We start from the raw sequence: 22,422 nt of genomic DNA, 5'->3' as shown, positions 1-22,422 counted from the left end.
ATCAGTATTGTTGTCCCTGTTACCTTATCTTTCTCGATAATCCCGAAGGTGCTGCCGAAGCCCGCGCTGATGTCGACGAAAGAAAAACATCCCTCGAGATAGTAACCTATCAGTAAAATATCAAATTCTAGAGGGGCTGATCAGAAATATAAATTGAATTGTAATGGAAAGGCAATTATGTGCCGTGCAAATCATGTGATGCCGCGCCCTGCCCTAATCTGGATTATCGAGAAAGATAAGATAACAGCGACAACAATACTGATCACAATACCTGGAAATTTTTGTAATTATGTAATTAAACAGTTGTTTTTTCGTTCTATCATTTTTATTTCTATAAATTTATATTTTTGCGTTCTTCATACTGGCCGGAGGCACTCGCATTTTGGGTGGCGGAGTGTGATCAAGAATAAAAACAAGTTTTGAGTGTTTTTTTCAATAAAGAGTTTAGTTTTAGTTTGGTAATGTTTGTTTTTGTTGAATTTTTGTGTTTGGAGAAATGTAGAGGTCAAACACGGAAGTACAACAAAGCGACGCACCAGCTGAACGGGCGGCGAGACTCTGCAACCACGTTATCTACTAGACCGCTCGACTTTGACCTCTGTCTGATGGTGGGGAGGGGTTTGCGATAAGACAATTCCTGTTTTATATTGACGAAATATTGTTCTACGCTAATCTAGTAATCAGTAGAAGCAAAATGTCAAAGAACGATTCATGTCTGGGTGTGGTCGGTATAATCCCAAAGTACCCATTTTGTTTATTCTTTAGCTGAATGTTTTTTCTTTTCTTGGAAATTCTTCCCATTGTAAATCACTAATAAAAATCACTAAACATTATAAATCTGTTTCAGGTACAATAACGAACAACATAGAGTGTTTACAAACAAAAAAGACTAACATGGCAGCTGTTTTATTTATGTTATTTGTTTCATCAGCTGACCAATAAAGGCAGGCACTAGGATTTAACAATTTCCTAGTTTTTAATTATAATATATATATATGCATAAAAATAGGCCTACATAATAGTGTTTATATTTACATGCATATAAAAAAATATTTGAGTGACAAATATTTTCTAACTACAGTTTGAGGCTATTTTGCAACGCGATCCAAGCGAATTCGATTTATTAAAAAATCTTTGCTATACAAACTGATATAACTCAAAAACTATTTGAGCTACATTGTTGAAATTTTTTATATATGATTGCGCTGTTGTTATGTACATATTTAGATAGAATTAGTCATATATGATCATAAAAAGACATATAAAAAAGTATAAAAAAATTTAGTCAATTTTTACATTATTTTTTCGAAATTAGCTTGAATATTTATTATTTATTGGACTATACTTATCAAGCTACCTAAAAATATTTAGAGGACATTTTATCCCACAATTTAAACGTTAAAACCATTAAAATCTAACAATTACAAACTCAAGTTATATCATATTTAATGTCTTGAAAAAAGTCGTCCGATCGGCTTTTTCAAGAGCCTGTTCCACAATTCAAAAAAAACGCCTAAAAAACGAAAAAAAATATTTTTTTTTATTTTTTGACACTTGTTTATTGTTTTTAACATTATAAACAATAAAAAAAACGTTAATAAAAAAATCACTTTTTTGGAAAATTTTCCTTGATTTCAGTGCCATATCCCCTTAGTAAAGGCTGTTACTCGAACGCGTAGTGCGTACTACCTTGTTTACTGTCGTACGCCCCGCTGTGCTTCGGTACACAATATATTAATCGTTTATATTTAATACACATTATATTATAAACGCTAAAAGTTTATGACACGTGTGATGCAAAGATACCAGCTCGTTGATTAATAAAGGGATGTCGTATGATAAAGTTTACTTGGCAAGTTTACTCCACTTGTGAGCTTTGTGAGTGACAGGACACTTGAGTACACAAGTTTGAGATGGTTTTCAACTTTACGTTACAACTAACCGCTTAACTAACATACGTAACTAACCATCTCTTCAAGTCCACGAGGTTACTGTACATTGAAGTTGTAAATTTGCTAAAATAATATATCGTTGTATTGTATATATTTCGAATAAATGTTTCAGATGCCGCATGCGCAGATTTCATCAGTCCGAAAGGTAAATAATTTTACCTCTCCAATATATAATACAAAAAACGTATATTGTTAAATAGATAAAGTATGTTGTGTTGAGTAGTTACAATTAAGTATTTTTATTTAGTAGTTATAATTTAATGTTTTGGTCAATATTTTATATATTAGAATCAAGTATAAAATTCGAAAGATAAATTTACAGTGTTCTTACTAATGTGTAAATATTCATAGAATCAGACATACTTATTAAAATATATCTGAAGAAAAAATTCAAGTTACTAACAATAACTTAATTATTAAAATGTATGTTAATAATTGTTTTACCGTTTTAATATGACAAATCGGATCCCTTAACTTGATATGTCATGAAACTACCCCAAAACAACTATTTGTATTATTTATTTATGAATTATCTCAATATGAATTTTATTCATAACTGCATTGAAAAATTAAAACTGAAGTATTTTCTAAAGATTAAAAAATATTCTTCATTAACGAAGGGTAATTGGGAAAGATAATCCCCTTTACGCCAATAGTGTTTTCATCCACTTCAACTTTATATAATGACCATGTAGCTCAGAAATTTCTTTCCTGCAGTTTCTAAAAATTAATTTTTAACCATTTTATGATAATTTAATATATTTCCAAGCCTTCATAAACCAATTAACCATTTTTTATGACATAAAAGTGTCTGAGATTTATCTGATTGGCATAAGGGCACATTATATAAATCAATGAATGAATAAACATGCTTTTAGTGTTACATTAGTCAAGATAATATACTGAAGGTTTATGTTATATATTTAAATCAAATAATATTTTTATGTGAATAGTAATATTAGTAATATCATTCTGTTATAAATTAGCACTAATATTTATATAGATGCTATATATTGCTATATATATATATATATATATATATATATATATATATATATATCCCGGCGGAGCAAGTACTTTTTGCGATTCAATGTTTATTGAAATTAAATAAGGCTATTGCCATTTATACAATTTAATGTATATATATATATATATATATACATTATTTAATTCATGTAATCATTGCAGCTGTTAATTGGCGAGAGTATATGAATAATTAATGAATTCCCATAAGGAAAATGATGCAGTCCAGTTGACTTTCCAATAACTCCCAAGCCATTGTGTATGAAACGTATACACATACTAGTGTCACAGATATTTTGGGTGGTTTTCCCAACGTGGATGTGTTCATGTGTATGTACTTACACTTACACTTACACCCCACAATTTAATTCCAATTTCATCTACTTTCACACTGTTCTGATATAACAAATCATCTACGATGAGTCATTTAAAAAATACATCTAATAAGTTAAGCCAATAATTTATTTGCGTACTTTAATTATCATTTAGTCATATTTTAGAAAGAAAACATTTCATTGTCCTTTTAAAAGAAAATCGAAGTTCTTGATAGTTTACGTAATACCGAGGAGCATTAAAATCATATCACATCGTTTATATGCAGTATACGATATAAATTTGATAGCAAAATTAATTTATAAAATCTGAAACTTATAAGTTTCTGCCACTATATACCACTTCAAACTTACAAATATTCAGTAATTCAAGCTACACTCACCCTACACCTTCAACCTCGTCCAGTTCTGGGGTCAGTTTTGTCGAACGTGGTATCCCAGAAAAACTACAATTAACGATTTAAAAATCGTTGACGAAAAGAAGCGTTTTAGTAATGCTAATCATACCTACAGCAAATGTATGAGTTATGACTAACTAAAAAACATCTCAATAGTAGTTAGAATTAATTTCTAAAACTCGTTTATAACACAAAGCGATCTTTGAGAAGCAAATTGTTCGTTAACACCAGTTCTGTGCATTACCATATACAGTAGTAGTTATTCCTGTATAATATCTCATATTTATATATGTCTAGGATTCTGGTTAAGGTGAATTTGGAGATGCAAAATAATATTATTTCTAAAATTTTAAAACATGGCAAAGTGTAGGGTTTCCGACTTCATAAATCCGTTTAGCATGATTAAAATATTCAAATCAAATCAGATTTTTATTGCCGGAACATTATACAACGTATGGAAAATGTCAAATTTTTACTTTTTACTTGCTAAAATGTTTGTCAAATACACCACAAGAAATATCATTCAAACATACAATTTTGCAAACGTACTTACTACCATTCATTATCAATTATTCCCACTTCCAGCGACGAATTTTGTCAGTCTTTTTAATTGGTGGTCACCCAATCATTATTACGAGTAACACTGCAATAGCACTATTGCCTTTTCTTTAGTTTAAAATACCCTATAAAATGGTTATTGAAAAGCTTCCAAACAGAACGATTTTATAGGAAAGGTGTTGTACAGTAAGCGGTGTTATAATTTGGGGTAGCTGATGGGTGAGGGGTGTAAGGCGTCTGGTTTTCAGAAAGAGTTATAGATAGCGCAGATTCGAATACTTTGCAAAAATTGAGCTCTTATTCTGAATATTTGAAAATGTTACTTGCATATAACAAGCCAATATTTAGTGTCATCGAATCATTAGTATTGTGCAAAATAACTGTTATAACTAACAATTTATTCAACATGTTTAGATGACAGCCACACGTAAAACCTGTTAAAAAACTGTAACGCTGTTTAATGTTTCTTAATTTTTATATAACATTTTTAGAGTGCTACCAAATGTGTAAGCTACTCAACAATCCCACCAAATACTTATACTCATATAATCTCTCAGTAATTGGAAAAGTAATTAATAGTCCAAATAGAATAAACATTACTAATTATTGTGGGTGAGGTGTAATAGACTGCTACAACCCCAATCAATTCATCGATGTTCATAACTACCGAAACTACCAAAACCAATTTGTCTAACGTTACATGTCTAACCTTATTAAATATAAAACAGCTGAACTATATTACAATTTGAAATTTCAAAGATGTAAGAAGAGAAAAATGATGGTTTTGACAAAAGTGCCACAAAGAAAGGTTGTTGACTACGAAATTGCGTGACTGGTACTTCAGCAGTATACATTAGAAGATGGCAAAAAAGCAAGATGCAACAGAATGATTATGTCCACACAAGTCCCACAACGAAAGGGTGTTTCACTATGAAATAGCTGACACGACGAAACCGCCTAAAACCGCAAACTAATTAATCTAAAAAGAGCCATTAATCTAAATAAGGAAAAATAATTCTTTAAACAAAATTTCTGATGAGAAAAGGTGTTATGCAAGATCTTTTACTGATTTATTGTATCACTGAACGGTAAGAAATTTCCTAAAAAATTAAACTGCGTAACTGGGACAAAAAAAACCATTCGAAGATGTTTCTTTGTTTTATATTATGAAATTTAAAAAGATCTAAGATCCAGTTAACTCATTTATTAAAAAAGTTTCATAAATTAATGAAAATAGGTTCCCGATTTCGTAAATATTTATAAGCAAAACGAAATACAGACAAAGCTAATGGGATTTGGATTGAGACTGAGGCCGGTAAGTTAAGAGTTTATCTGACAACGTAGCTTATACCAGGAATGCGTGGTTAACTCAGCCACAAAAATATTACAGCGTTCATTGTAATTGCTTTATCGTACCTACACTATAATTTGTATGAGGTATATAATACAGACGGCTAATGCTATTCTAAACCTTCGAAGAAGGTTTTACTATTGTTTTTAAGTAAGTCCTTGGAAAATAATCTTTCTTTGATACCTAAATACACTTTAATATCTTACTTTGTTTCTTTTAAATGTACATATTTTTAATTTTTTATGCTGCTACAATCGTAAAAAGTATGAAAGCGTCCTAGAATGAAATATCTGATTATATTTAAATGTTAAGACATTTTATGTGATGTTACTCTCTCCTTATACCCCTCTCCTTCAATACAAATACTTCACCACAATATATCATACCGGGTGAACATTTCAAATTTCGATGATATTGATTTGATTGGTAGAAACCTAAACTATTAATTAATATTTAAAGCTTTATATTGAGGTGAAAACAAATTCTTCAGGTATTCTGAATATAGTTGTAGTGAACAATTTAGATAAAAATACAATAAGTATAATTTTCTCTATATTTATAATTTTTGGCTTACTTATTATATTTTTGACGGAAAGCCGGGCTAATGAATTATTATTTATTAATTAGTGCTCTTATCTTTGAAAAAAGTAAAATCAGCCTTTTCACAAATTCTTGCAAATTTCACTTTGATGTACTCCTGAGCCAGGATAAGCCGGGCTGTAGATGTTCAGCTAATGAGAGCTAACAACAGATAACAATCCGCTTAGTCTTGTTACCGCCAGACAAAGATGTTCTTGGACGAGTCCATTTTCTCCGATATAATGCAATATAATAATATTAGACAATGGCAGGGAATAAGAGTACATATTACGTGGTGAGTACAGCACATCGCATATAATAATACAATATATACATGTAGATTACTGTATAATATGTTATTCAATTGTTTAGCACTAGCTTAAACTGGTGCATGGAGTGATCTGTTAGATCAAAGAACATTCGGTTTTCTCACATATACAATAATATTGTTGGTGGAGTGATTCTATGACTTTTGCTTAATTCATACTCTTAAAACTATTTGACAGTTTCAGAAAAGTAATTATATAGTTAATTGTACATAATTTTATAGACAACTTATCGAGTATTTTGTATACCTACGTAAAACACAATACATTAACTGTTTTGCATTATTTCATTATCTTAGTCAATAAAACGTTATTATTTGAACAATACAATACGTCTCTGTCATTAACAAGTGTCATTGGTGTCAAAGTTTTCAATTAATTTTATGTGCTCTATTAAATGAAATGTGTTTTTAAACTCTGCGCTGTCAAAAGCTAAAAAATTAATTTAGCAATTTCCTTCAATAAAGATAAAAAAACTAGCATGGATAGAATAAGTTGTCAATTACACAATTGTAGCGAATTTCAGCCCAGGGATACATAGCTCTCTGTTGTAGCTCCCTTGTTGTCGGCAATAATGAGTTCTTTGTAACGTTTTCTCCGAGCAGTGACATTTACATAACAGTGAACGTTATGACAGTTTGTAGATTATCTGAACAATTTTAGGTTGTATTTTAGAAGGTTTGTGACATTTAATTTACCCACGTATACACAAGAAAAGTACCTAAAACTTCCTGTATTTAAAATTGTTCTTCGTATACAATAAATTATTTTACAATGAACCGTGAGGTTTATTTAATGTGGAAAAAATTATAGGCTAAACAACTAGTCTATAACTAAGTGGAGTCGTTAACACAATCCTTTTAAATTCTAAACATATTATCACAATGTAGGATTACGCCACATTACGTGTAATCTAAAAAGCTTTCCGGGGTTTAATTCAAAATGTCATGTCTTTATTAAAATGAATAATTTAATTATAAATAGATGAAATGAGAGATATTCATACGAAAAATAAATTTTAACTTTCCCTCAGAATCAGAATTCAACAGCGCTTTGTCACCGAGTGACAGGCTTCAGCGACGATCAGCCAATTTCCATATATTCCAAAGCTGCACATACACTATTATAGAATTTTGTTCATATATTGTCTATGTAGAAATGAAGTTTCATAAGAATTCTACAATAAAGTTTACAAATGGCATATTTCCTGAAATATCTTGCCACATGGTACATTCTCTTTTCCATTCATTAAATTGGGTTTTATACCAGTATTTAAATAATAAAATTAAGATACACAAAGTCATTATAAATGAGTTTTTATGTTTTGAGGTAAATAGGCTGCATGGTATTATATCTCGTGTTAAAATATCTTATGGGTTTACCAATTTAATTGTAAAATGTATTTATTCTGCTATTTTATCACTACCATCATCTTTACCCATAAGAATTATGTATTAAATATATTCAATAAAGCGCAAAAAAATGTCATACCGTGGCATACACAATAATTGAACTCAGTATTCCGTGTTCCTTATATAGGAATGAAGCTTCTTGCACAGTTTCATGCATTTTTTTCTGAGATATCGGCAGGACAGTCACAGTTATTCCAGCTACTCGAGTGATAGACAGCGCTAATGCTCAGAAAATAAAAGTGTTTTAATAAAAAAAACTATATATTGAATCATAATTAAAATCCAATTAATAAGTACGGGCTATGAACCATACCGTATGTTGGAGAGGGTCGTTATTAATCGAGACAAAGTGCAGCTGAGTGAAGTGCACAGAATGTAGACAATTGGCGTCACTTGTCTGCAGACAGCGCTCCATGTGTCTCGGCACAGGCTGGTACTTTGTCAATCCAATTTACAACACAGAGGAATGAGACAAGTAGTTGGACAAGTTTGTTATTTCTCGACAATGTTATAAAACTCGTACAGGAATAGACATGCACACTGTTTGTTTGTTACTCTCAAAATTTATATAAATGTAAAGAGCTCTAATCCTATTCAATGTTTAAATAATGATAACTATTAAAGAAGAAATGTCTCATTAGTTCAAGGATAACAGCTATCATGTTAAGACGTAATTAGAGTTTAACCTTGAGTAATAATAAATCAATTAATTTATCTTACAGGTTGATATTTCAGCTTATATTAAACATTTGAACCAATCTTTGTTTGAAGACCTAACATTCCTAATTTAACCTGTAAAAAAGTATTGAAAGTGTTTAAGTGAATAATAAAAATATGAAATTTTGTCTTTCAAAACAAAATCGAATAACGTTGAACCAACTAAAACAGATATTACACAAACAGTTTTTAACTATTAGTAGTATACATGAAAGTCATGTGTTTGTATATAATTGAGCTCGAACACTAAACACTATATTACAATACAATACAACATTTTATGCTTTGTCGGGGCAAAAATCGGACGTAAAGTGTTAAATTAGTAAATTTCGATTAGTAATGATTTACATTAGTAAACTGCTAATAGCAGTTTATATTCTAACCTTCCTATCACTGGTAACTATTTCGTCTATACAAAATAAGCACAGCTGTGTGAGATGTTTAAGCTCGTCTCTGTGATGCAAGCTCAGACCCGTGATGTCTTGAGGTGAACTAATTGCTCCTCGTTAATTCAGATTTAAGCTAAACGCTGTGAAACGTTATCCTTCGAGCTTCTCAAGAAAATATTCCAGCACTTTATAAGACTATACTGTTGTAAAGTATATTCTAATTAGATTAATTTAGTTACATTGTTACTAAATTATACAGAAATGAATAAAACATGTTTATTTATTAAAGAACCAACATATATTAAAACCTTAATATCGTGTGATTATGTGTTTGTCTGTGTGATTCGAGTGAGAATTAAATGAACTTATCGTTGATAAAATGAAGCCCTAGAACACGAATTATAATACTATAACGGAATAATTTATCCTGTTGATACACTACAAAAAAATAAGGCAGTGTTTAATTTTACTCTTTCATTATAAATATAAAGTATAAAAACTAAAATCCTTTTGCTTGGACATAAAATAAAATAACTTAAGATTTTTACAGCCTTTTTTGTTGATAGCAGATAAAGTGGCAGATTTTCTACGTTATTTTATCCATAGAAGAAAGCTGCCTCAAGTGGTCATTAACTGAGAACATTTCATCCGCAAAATCGTTTAAATGAATAAAATATTATTTAAAATAAAACTAAAAGCTTGTAATTTTGTAGTTGTAATTTTCTAGAAATAAGAAATGTAGTTTAGCATTTTTATTTATTAATATTTATTAGAGTATTTATTAATAAATTTCCTATTAATTGCTGGCAATAGGTTTATTTATTTCAACACGAAAAAATATGTGTTTCTCAGAATCCTCATCATAAGGTTTGGATTTTGGATCTGAAACACAGAAATGCTATAATGGCTAAAACGGTGAAGTTGATTAACTGGATTAAATCTTACTAATACTTTTCGTTCCTCTATTTCATTTTAACATTCTATGCTGATCGGATACCTTTTTGTATTAAAAAACAAACTAATATTTATTTGAAATAGTGCGCAAATATTTGAATAGCTTGGATGAGTATAAATTTTAAAAATATATATTTGCCACTTAAGCTAAAGTTTTACAGGTAGGATATTTTCTGCCCTTTATTATAATAATTTAGGTTCAGATTAGTTCACTTAATTTACTCACTTGATTTTCAAAATAGTACTCATTTCATTCATATTGGTTTATTCTTTGATGAAGTATTATTGTGTAAAGTACTCAAATATGTACTCTCAAAGTACTCTCGTTTGAAGTCGTAATTTTTAGTATTACAGACTTAAAATCAAAAGCATGACTAAAGGTTAAGTGTAATATCAACGGATGGGTTTGAAAGAGGAATTAGATACTTAGAAATTTATATATCTCTTGGGGAGGACCTTTTTTTATACTTTTGAATTAAACTTAAATCTATTGTTTTAAACCAATATTTACAGATTTTAAATGGATAAATTTAGATTTGAATAAAACACTGTAAAATAACACAATTTTTATGGTAAAAACTAAAAATGTATTAAGATTTTTGATAAATTACGCAAATTTAAGCATTTAATGTAAAGCTAATAACGCTTGGCTTGTAGTACTCTTCGAAGACTTTTGGGTGGTGAAAACTTGACGTGAAATAGTCTCATGAGGGAAAATATAAATAATTGTTATGTACAACAGAAATATTAATCGATGAAAATCTAACTATCCTATTGTTTGAGATTTTTCATGATACCTTTTTGGTGTTCAAGAATTAATCGTACTTGATTTTTGTTCTCTCAGTGGCTACATGAGTATCTTCTGAAAGTAAAAAAAAATAATGAGGCTTTGAGTGCACCGAATAGACTAATGATAGGAGTAAACATAATTTCATTTGAATCTTGGTTCAGAATGGCTATCTTAATTGTTTGGAATAGAAAGGTTTCTTTATTGTAACCTGCCTGCTACTGAGATGTCATTATTATAAAATGGACAATTCAATTTAAACTTTTGAAAATACCTATTCATTAAGTAAGAAGATGAATCTGTATCGCTTATCAAATAGTACTTATATATATAACCGTCATTAAACATAATATCTATTTCTTATTGACTTAAGAAATTATACCAAATTATTCAATTGAAGTTTGGTTTAATTTTTTCGACTAAATATAAATATGTAATGTGAAAATGAAATAATTATGTGCGATGGAATTGATTTGTTTGCCCTAATATTCTACAATATTGAAGCTTCCATAACCAAATATCAATAACCAACTTGAGTCTAGGACGTTTATGAAGCAAATACCAAAATTCTGTGCAGTTAATGCAGTTGTCAGGTAATACTTGAATAATTTAACTATGAGTGACATTCCACTGCCAGATATTTGAGTTTTTTAATACCTTAGAGTTTATTTTCACCTCAATAAGAGGGTAGATATCAATAATCCAAACGCAATGTTAAATTAGTTTGTAACGTATAATGATGCCAAATGTCCTAAATCATATTATCCATTCAAACCTGCCATTGTAAATAACAAACTTTAAACAAATAATTATAATTTTAATACCTGATTTTGATTTATACTTGATATAAATTAAGCTCGTCAGATTCTTATAAACTCTTGTATGATTCAGAGAACCATAATAAATACAATCATCTTTTACGTTGCCTATGACCCATGTAAAAGAGCGAAATTTAAATCTGATCTTAATTCAGTTAATATATTTAAAGTTAACAGTTCATATCCAAAGATTGTATTTGAGTTATGCTCACATAAAACATTACGTACTCTTGTAAAGTTACTTGTATTGGAACAGTTTTTTTAACGGAATTTGAATGTTATTGTCGAATCCAATGAAAAATGTATACCATTGGACAGGAATCGGTTCTTAATAACTTATTTTAAAAATCAATATTACAAAAAGTAAAAATAACTACATTACCGTAACATTCTATATAGTCGTAATTACATACCTCACTCCGTACATCTAGTAATAATTATCATTCATTTAGTAACCAGTCAGAAAAACCCAGTCTGCAGAATTAAAATATAAATGGAGCAAGTTTAACCGACATTAGCAAGTCAATTTGCAGTACAAGCCGGTATGTAGATGTTCATGAGCTGGCGTGGTGTGTTGCTGCACGGCATAACGGAGAGTTTGTATCTCATTAGCTAAGCTAAATCTCTCCTGCTTAGTTTTATTTGTTATCAGAGAAGAGGAATATTTCTGGTATAGTTATATTGTTTTAAACCCTATGGGTATTATAGTATGCAATAATGTATGTTTTCATTCAAACTTAATTTGTAATGTTTATGACTTTTAGAGATATATGCTCATAACATTGAGCCTTTAGCCGTTGACAGTATTAAAAACTCACATTATTTCATGCTCAAACTATATAAATGAGGGTTATGGCACGGTTCACGTTTCTGAATAAAGGGCTTCTATTGAGCTATCGTTCAGTTTTGTGTAGTTGCGTACAGAACATAAGTATTCTGCGCATTCTTACTTGTTTATTTTGTTCATAAATTGAACACAGAATTATGGCAGCTATTTCAAGATTACAGAGATTTCCTGTGGGATTTTAAGGAACAACAGGCAATTTCCAAATACAATACTTTAAGTAGGAGATATTTTTTCTTAACTATGATTTCATTAGGAGAGTGGTTGAGAAAATTAAAAAAACAAAAAAAAAAACAAATGATAAAATTTTTTTTACTTTTATATGTTATTCAAAAAACCTTTAAACAAAACTGTGAACAATTCCTGATAATGTAGCACAACCAAAAGGGAATAATCTCGTATTTATGATTAAAATGAAAACGTTTATGAATTCTCGTTCAATTGCTTATTATCTAGTATTATCATATTTATATATAAACCAATCATATAAATCATAGATAACTTAAAAGTAACATTTTAAAAGTGTTATATGATAAGATATAAAATGTGATACTATAATTCTAGTAATACTAGAATGAGATATAAAATGAGGATTTGTGCATCGCGGTGAATATTACAAGCAAACTAAAAATATGATATTTACTAATAAACTTATTTATAAACATCACCGGTACAGTTGAACCAGCGGTTGTTGAAGTAGTTACGGTTCCCGTACCGCTTTTTACATCGCTTGAACATTTACATCTCTCAAGTTTTAATTAGCTAACCGAACACTGAGATGTGATTTTGCGGTCTATTTATTAACTTAAGTTTAAACAAAAGCGCAACTACAAGTATCACTGGGAAAGATTTACAAGTTTATTTTTTCAAGTTGAGGCTGGTCTATTTTTAATTATGCCCGCACGTGGGCTTCATACCTCATGAACCAAGGTTGCCTCATATTTTGTAAATATGATGTAGACCGTAATATACAGAAGAATGGTTAAAATACAGAGTAATATTAGTAGTAAAAAGATATATGGTAATAAACAGTCAGTTATAAAAATGAATAATCGAGGACTTACATCTGAGTAGCTTTTAAAATAGGTACTGTATTTTTAATTTTAAAGCAATCGTTTTAAAAATGTAGTCTTTATAGTGAAATGTCATAATTTCAAACAAACAAAACAGTTCGCAGTAAATAATAAATTTAAATTTGATACAAGGTAATTAAATCCAAATGCATATCGCCGTAATGTAAAAGTGCAAGACATGTTAATATTATTATTGTCATTATTCTTTATTTCAAACCCCTGTACTATTAAGGATAAAAATACGTATATATTAAACATAAAAGAAAAAATCTCATTATAACACAATATAACTTCCCAAAAATATAATTAGTATATCCTAAAATACGGAACATTACCTGAAGATATTCATAAAGCGCAAACCTACATGTTTAACTTCGTGATTTTGGAAACTAAAAAGCTAAAAATTACCCGTAAAGTGCCAAAAAATAGTTTAAAGTGTAGAGTTGCCGGCATTGTATAAGACGAATACTGTTATCACAATTTAATATTGCATTTAAATAACGGTTTATTATATTATGGGTAACCGTAAGGACGAATAAATCAATGGTTTTCTTATTTTTACTAGCTGGGGAACTAGAAACCATTGAGGCCTTCTTATGAGACACTCTATTCTATCAATTTGACATTAGTAGAGTGTATGTCACTTGATAGTACACGGTTTATACTTACTAGTTCAAGGAATACCGGGTATAATATAAACCGATGTGTCAGTTTCTTATGGTTGAGCCTTTTATGATATTAGTGACACGTTACTAACCGCTAATATCCAGATATCGGGGTAAAAGGATTTCTAGATACTAGTTTACTGTGGACGATATCTGTTGGTGTGAGCGGAGCTTGCTTCGAGCAATGTTTAAGATTTTTAGATTAATCACGAGAAAGTTCTTCCCCTATTCGTTTTGACTGGAAGAGTCCAGAAATAAGCCAGCGTACCCTTCTTCCAAGGTGACATGAGTGATATACAGATCCCGCTGTTCCTCCTTGTGGGATCTCGATAGAGGACGGCTCCTACCATCAAACGTGTCTATCCTGAAAATATTATCACTCACGGAGCAAATCCAAAAGTTCTTTTAGGACTAAGTGTAATGAGGAGGATTTCTTAGCTTCTTGTCCTAAGTGAAAAGAGTGAGTATTAGTACAAAATTCTGTGTATATATTAAGCATCGGAAAGATCGAGCATAAACGATGCTTTTTAAAAATTGTTGATGAGAGTAAGGATTTAGGTGTGAACTTTACACCAAACCGAGCCAATTAAATTAACAAATGGGCAGGCACTGTGTTATATAAATTTGCTATGCTGAAATATTTTTGATTTTAAGGTAGTCACGATTAATAAATGCACCTAGTTAAGTACTAAGCCATAGGCAACACTAATTTCACAGGCGGTGATCTCAATCTAAGTTGGGACTTTAGAGCTTTGTGTCTGTCTGGTGCGTGCTCCTATTCTGAGAACTTCTCTGAGAATTTACTTGATTTCGTTCGCTCAGAATAAGTTGTTCACTAACATAGCTTTGCATTATTCGACTGTTACATTATAAGTGCCATTATAAACTTACTAGTAACTTTTGATTCACTTAGGGTATATTATTCATTAACATAACATTGGATTATTTAATTGGTATTCTATAAGTCCTGTTATGAAAGTTATAGTTCTTTTTGAAGCGTTCATAATAAAGTCACTAACATAACTTTGGATTAGGCTACTCAACTTGGATTTTATAAATTCTAATATAAAAGTCCTGGTTAATATTTTGACGTATTTCTGTTGTAACGATGGGGTCATATTTTAACACACTTCCTTCGTATAATTTATAAATTTATAAATATAAACACCCTTATATTTAGATATAGGCTTCGCAGACGTTGAATGGATGAAAATAAAATAACTAATATATGTTGGTATGTAAACGAAGATTAAAAATAGTTAAATGTTGATATTATAGCTATTTTTTGAGGTTTAATTAATAGATTAAGCGAATCATATTATATTAATGTTCCAAAATAAAATTTTTTCTCAAGATATAATCCTATTTAAATAGTTTTTTTACATTTCCGTCTGAATCCCTAAACATTTTTTAAACAAAAGTTCTGATTTAAAAAATATACCTGTGATTTATGGCTACGATATCTTTATTACCGGTAAAATGCTTCGCGCGTGTGAGACAGGACATGAAGATCTTGCTGCAAGTAAAGCTTTACACAAGAGAGAGCATCACTCATTACAGTTTACTTGAACGTTTAGTTGAAGTCACTCTATGAGTCAGCATCCCGTTGATGACGTCATCTTTGAGCTTCTCTTTGAATAGCCTTCATTAGTGGACTAACTACAGCTTCTGGCGTCTACAGTTTTGTGCTTACATGTACTCGAAATGCTTCTTTCATCTTGAAAAAAGCAAACTTAGGTATTATGTACAGATTAATCTACCTATATGAGATTACACAACGTTTATTAGTAAAATAAATAATGAACAGTAACTTAGTTTTGGTACAAGGGATGAATTTATCTAGTGAAGAATGACCAAATATTATGTAATATTCTTTTGTAATTTAAAAAAACATATTTAAAATATAAATCGCAAGTCTATGTTGATTAAGTAATTAAAACCTTTTGCTATACCGATTCTGATATTGTCCTCTAATTTCCAATGTACAAAAATCACATTCATCGAAACGAACGATTTAAAAAAATATGTAGTCACTAGTAAACAATGTGACAGCAGATGTTCAGAAGCAGTACGGTTAGCTCTCCACCAGTCGGCACCCTTCTTTTATTATCCATTATCTTTTACCTGACTGCGTATCATAGTGATTTGAAGGCTTTTTAAAATGCTTTCTTGTTATAAAAGTCATGGTGGTTATACATTTTATGGGTTAATATTTTTGCCGACGAAAACAGTCTATGACACGTAGTTAGTTGTATAGAAATGTGGGACTTCAGTAGTGAGGATACTGCACTATGCTGTACATTAAGACTTGGAAGTTACATTCTGATGATCTAATTCTCATTTTCTTAATTAATTTTGTACTAATTTAAGATGTCGAAATAGGTTAATTTGAGATGAATAATTTGTGGAATGAAATAGGCTACATGATAATTTTTTTTGCTTTTCTTGATTAACTAATTCCTATGAAATATATTTATAACTCAGTGAGCAATAAAGCTAAAATACCCAGAGTTTAAATTGTACTACGAGCCAATCTGATAATACCGAGCCACACCTCTGATCATATCTGTAATCTGATAAAAATCTACTAGTTAACTAGATATGTCAGTCCTGACTAATAGAATATATGTTTATTGGAAACTACACCTGAATATACAGACATAAACAGAGCGATTTAATTGAACATAATTGATCAGATGTACTGGGCTTCCAAGAAAATAAACTGCTACTTTGTGCTACGAGTTTCATTTACATTCTGACATGATGGCTTGATTCAAATTCATAATAAGAGAAGAGTGATTATAAAAGCTACCTTAATCTCAATAACTAAATTTCTTGTTACATCACCTTTGACAAACACGTTGCAAAAGGCTTTAAAACCATAGGTTTTTGTTTAGAAATTTTTCAAAACTTTAAATTTGCCTGCTGTGTTGTTTTGTAAACTATTATTTACTTCCCATGACATGACCAATGAAAACTATGGATTTCCATAAAAAAAGAAAAGGTTTATTATAAAGACTATAAGAATTGATAAATTTTTTACAGATTTAGAGAGAATGTTGCAGGAGTGCTCCACGTTTCACCTTACAGGCCTTGATAAGGTTGCATGAAAAATTTCCAAAACCAAGTCTGCACGTGTTATTTTATATGTGCACATGGTGTACGATCGTATTTAGTTTGTAAAAAAAAAAATTTTTTTTTCTGTGATTTTCTCGCTACCATCAAGGTTACCTGTAAGATCTATGTACAACGGTTTGCTAACGCTCAGCCAAACCCTATAGAGTGATATGAACCATTTTCGAACATGATTTAACCTATATAGAAACGAAGCTCCATACAAAATATTAAGTTCATAAGTCAGTTCCTTCTTGAGGTATCGTTCGGACAGGAAATAGGTCAGACAAAAATGAATTTTTTTAATCTTATTAATCATATTTTATACATATTTAATTTTAATTTTCATAAAAGGTTTGAAACATCAGTTAAACTAAGTGGCTCAAACGATTTCTCAAAAAATAATTTCCAGAATTAACTGCAAGTGTTAAAGTGTGAAAAAATATTTAGAATATAAGGGAAGAACACTCCTACGTTAAGTAGGGAATGTTTAGTTATATTGCTCCTAACTCTGTAGTAAACTATTCATCAAATACCAAAAAATTACATGTATAAATCATTAGATAACTTTGCATAATGAAATATAACATTTAATACGGAAAGGGAGTTTCGGTAAGTCAAGGTATCAAAGAAGCTATATAAGTAAAAAAAAAAAACCAGCTATCCACCTATTCGAGGATATACACCCATTGTATGTATTATCGAGAGACTTTTTTGAAACCTCATATCCCTACTGCAATAAGTCTAAACATTTACAAGATTATCTTAGTGAAGGATCGATCACCAAATTTTACATATAAATTTTAGGGGTTGGTCTCAAGTTAAAGAGTGAGCTCGACCAAAGGCAAGAAGTCTAAATTAATGAATTATAAGCAACAGCATTGCTCAGAAAGAGTATTAATCTTAATATTTGCTCAGAACGCTCTTCTGGATGTTCTAGATTGTCAAAGTAAGTTTTCATTTTCATCAATCTGTCATCAATCTATACTACAAAATAGGTATAATCGTTTATAAATAGGGTTTTTTAGGAAGCCAATTGTGTGTTACCATTGGCCAGTCCCAATGTCTCTATGGTCTCTTAACCCCTAATATAGAGTATATAGAGTTTTAAAAATGCCTATGAGTAACTTTCGATGGAGTACACTTAATGGAAACAAAATTAAAATATAAATTTAATAGTGAGATATCCTTTACTTCCAATATAATACTAAAATCTTAAATTTACAGGTGTAATAAGTAATATAAGTATTCATACATAGGCTGTACACGTTACAATTTTGTTATTTCTCTACCAATTAAAAACATATTAGCAAACGATCCAATTACTTCTATTTTTCTCTAATTCTGGTGGTCAATGGATGCTATATTATGTAAATAAAAATTTACAGGTAATAGCCCGATTTAATTTTCATAAAGATGAATAAAAAAGTACTTGCTCCACCGGGATTCGAACTCGGATCTCTCACTTGCCGGGCGGGCGAGTTACCAGTACACCGCACAGGTTGTGCTTTTTTACGATTCAATTATTTTTTTTATATTATTATTTATTAATAGAATATAGTACACCAAATCTGCAATGTTTAAATTAATATAAATCTATTAAGATTATTTTAACATCTTAATTGGAATATTTATAGAACATTCACTGTTATGTAAATGTCACTGCTCGGAGAGAACGTTACAAAGAACTCATTATTGCCGACGACAAGGGAGCTACAACAGAGAGCTATGTATCCCTGGGCTGACATTCGCTATAATTGTGTAATTGGAACCCCTATTGATCCCTTTTTTATCTCCAAACGATAATATAATTTTAAAACTAATAAAAAATACGTAGTTTATAATCATTTAGAAATTTTAGGGTTGGTATTTTTATAACCCCCTCTCCCCCCAAAGTAACATCATACCGGTCAAAAACCGTATATTTTAAAATGTTCGTAGTATGTGCCAGTGCAGATTGAAAAGTAAGAGATTTTTTGTTAAATATGTTTGTCTTACTATGAACATAAAAGTAAAAATACATGGAAAAGTTCAAAACAAATGATTAAAGGAAAGGTCGGGGAAGCGGTGGCACCTACAATAAAGAAGTTAATCCACCTTATTTAAAACCTTGGAGTAGGTGGATGATCCACACGATCCAAAATAACTTCTCATTGTATTGAAACAAATATAAACAAGTAATTTAGCTACTGCAGAGAACAATATTCTTAATTCTTCTAGGATTTCGGCATGTTATACCAAACGCTTTGGCTTCAGCACAAAGTTATCTTGTTCGATAAAAGATGATGCTCTTTGGCTGCAGTGGGTCAGAGATAACCTATTAACTAATTATCTTGATGCTCAGATATCATTGTCGTAAAAGCAAGGAATTGAGCGAATGAAATGCGTTTACTTTGGGAATCAATGACATAGATCGGTAGTTTATAACGTCATATCGGGTAGTCGGTACCGTCCCTTACCAATACCGCACAACTGTTCTTGAACCCCAGTCCAACCACCGTTTTGTATATATAGCTCATGATGCTGATATCACCGTTACATAATTAGCAATCACCGATACACAGACGAAAGAGAATGATAAAAGATGCTGCCCTACAGTATTCTTGAAAGGAGACGGTTACTTTCAATATGAAAAGAGTAAAAATAACCCTAACACGGACATCTAAAGGAAGGAGAATTCATCAAGGGTTTTGGAATATTTGAATCTCTTTGTGTTTAAAATCGTTCGTCGAACTATAATATTTGTGGCCACCACTTTCTTTCGTGATACTTCGTAAAGAGCTGTAGTAGCTCATCGAATCCAATAAAATATACTATAGTATATGTAGTATATAATAAATATACTATAGTATTCATAGTCATGTAATTCGTAGGAAAACAAATTATCATTCAGGGATTATATAATTAAATTAAGATGAGTGCTATAAGCATTTAATGAAGAACGAAAATACGGGTCTTACATTTATTCAAAATAATCTTTAAAAATTTATTCATAAGTAATTGCAGCCCATTGTACTTTGACCATGCTCTGGTTAAATTTTAATTTTAATTATACATTTGACATTATATACTTCTTATACCATTAGTAAAAGATTTAAAAACTGAAAATTAAAACAAAGCTTTATTACTATAAGTGTATTGAAATATTTAGCTTAGAATAGAATAAATTATTACGAGTATTGTACTTATAATTTTCGCTAACGGTCACTAAATATAGAACAAAGCAAACATAAAGTAAGTTTCATCAATGTTAAATTGGTAATTATAAGTTTATTTTATATTTACCGAATAGTGAAATTCAGCTGTAAGATGGAACATGGCAGCAGAAGTTTGATAAAAATTCAATTGCAGGAGCCCGCATCAATCAGCCTCGACCTCCAGGCTGGTTATCCATCAACCTGCAGACCTCACGTAGCAGTATAACACATGTCCATGTCTGTCAGTTACCCTTACTTAGTTTAAAAAAAAAAAACTGAACTATGAATATTTGAAACGTAACGTTAATATTTTAATACAATTGAAAGGTTTAAAATTGAAATATATTATATTAAGAGTGCAAACCAGGTTGAGGAAAATGTCACGTGAATAAACTTAAAGACGGTACACGAGAAAATGTAGAATGCCATTTTTAAATTTCTGTACTAATAATATATCTTAGTGGTAAAATTAACTATTACATGGTATAGTGCTATATACTCTACTGGACTCACTTTACTGATTAATGAGTGTTGCCATAAAAAATAAAGTTTTTTTATGATTTTTATAATACGAATGTTGTGCCGTATTCTCCCGTTTAGCTCAATATACATTTAAACCAAAATAATGTACTATATTCTTAATTAATCGTAATACAAAGTCATTTGAAATTAATATAACTGTATCTTCAATGGAGGAATTAAATTGAAAAATTAAAGTAACTTGATTTTTAGAAGAGTTTAAGAAAGATGTAACAGTTTAACAATTCTTCTAGTGCAGAATATAAAATTCATTAACACAATGAGTTGGAAGGGAGAGGTAGGTGAGATGGCCAGGTGTCACTGACCAAGATGATTTAACAAAAGAAACATGCAAGTTCGTCGACTAGGATCAGTCGCCAGTCTGACTCATCTAACGGCCCCATCTAATCGAACACAAGAAACAAGTTTTTGCCTGATTCCAACAAAGGGTCCTGTCATGGACCAATTACAGCTAAAATATTATTCTTCTGTACATTATTTCAAATGTGACCACCTGTGAAGATACGAGAAAGGCATACTTCATATATATATATATATATATATATATATATATATATATACTTTATATATATGAAGTATGCCTTTCTTATATATATTAGAGGTGAATGGAAAAAAACATAAGTTTGAGTTTAATGTTCAAAGTTCATTGATTTTTAGGATCAGTTTAGTGATATACGAGTAGAATAATTGAACTGTATCTACGTCCTAAATAAGACACTTAAAATCACCCAGAAAAAGTTATACTACCGTTGTACAACTATTTTACACCGTTCAATAGTTTATGTTAGTTGCACTAAAGTTATAAAATAACAGTGTAGCAAATATGCTTAAAGGAGAATGTACGATACTACTTCTGAGAGAGAGTATGTTTAGAGGACCTCCATCGTTTAATAATTCACATAAAACATAATCCTGCAGTATTTTTGTTGAGATTGTATCATAAAACCAAATTTAATAATATTACAATTCTGACCCTAGTTGTTAAGAGGCATGTGAATTATACGTACTGCCACTCGCAATCGTCCAAACGTTGAATCACGGTTACAAATTACTACTTATAACCCCCCTTCTAATGTTTTACAAGTTATTTTACTGACATTAATTACGGATTGGTAAAGGATTAGATCGAACCCTCATGTTTTATATTTTGTATTCCAAAATTTCCTAAAAAACTGAGTAGAATGGAATAATGAAATGTAGTTAAACAGTATAACACAAAATTTTGAACACACTTCCTTGAAAGAACAATTTCAAATCCTTTTAGGATTTGAAATTAAATAAATGTAAATGATTTATTGATTAAAACTCAGGATCTTCCAGACCAAGGATTTATATAGGTCTTATATCCAGAAACAGTTACCTATGATACCTAAGCTAAACCCTATCATACATA

This window comes from Homalodisca vitripennis, chromosome 3 (genome assembly GCF_021130785.1).
Source record: "Homalodisca vitripennis isolate AUS2020 chromosome 3, UT_GWSS_2.1, whole genome shotgun sequence".
Lineage (NCBI taxonomy): Eukaryota > Metazoa > Arthropoda > Insecta > Hemiptera > Cicadellidae > Homalodisca > Homalodisca vitripennis.
Note: the sequence above shows the minus strand (reverse complement) of the source record.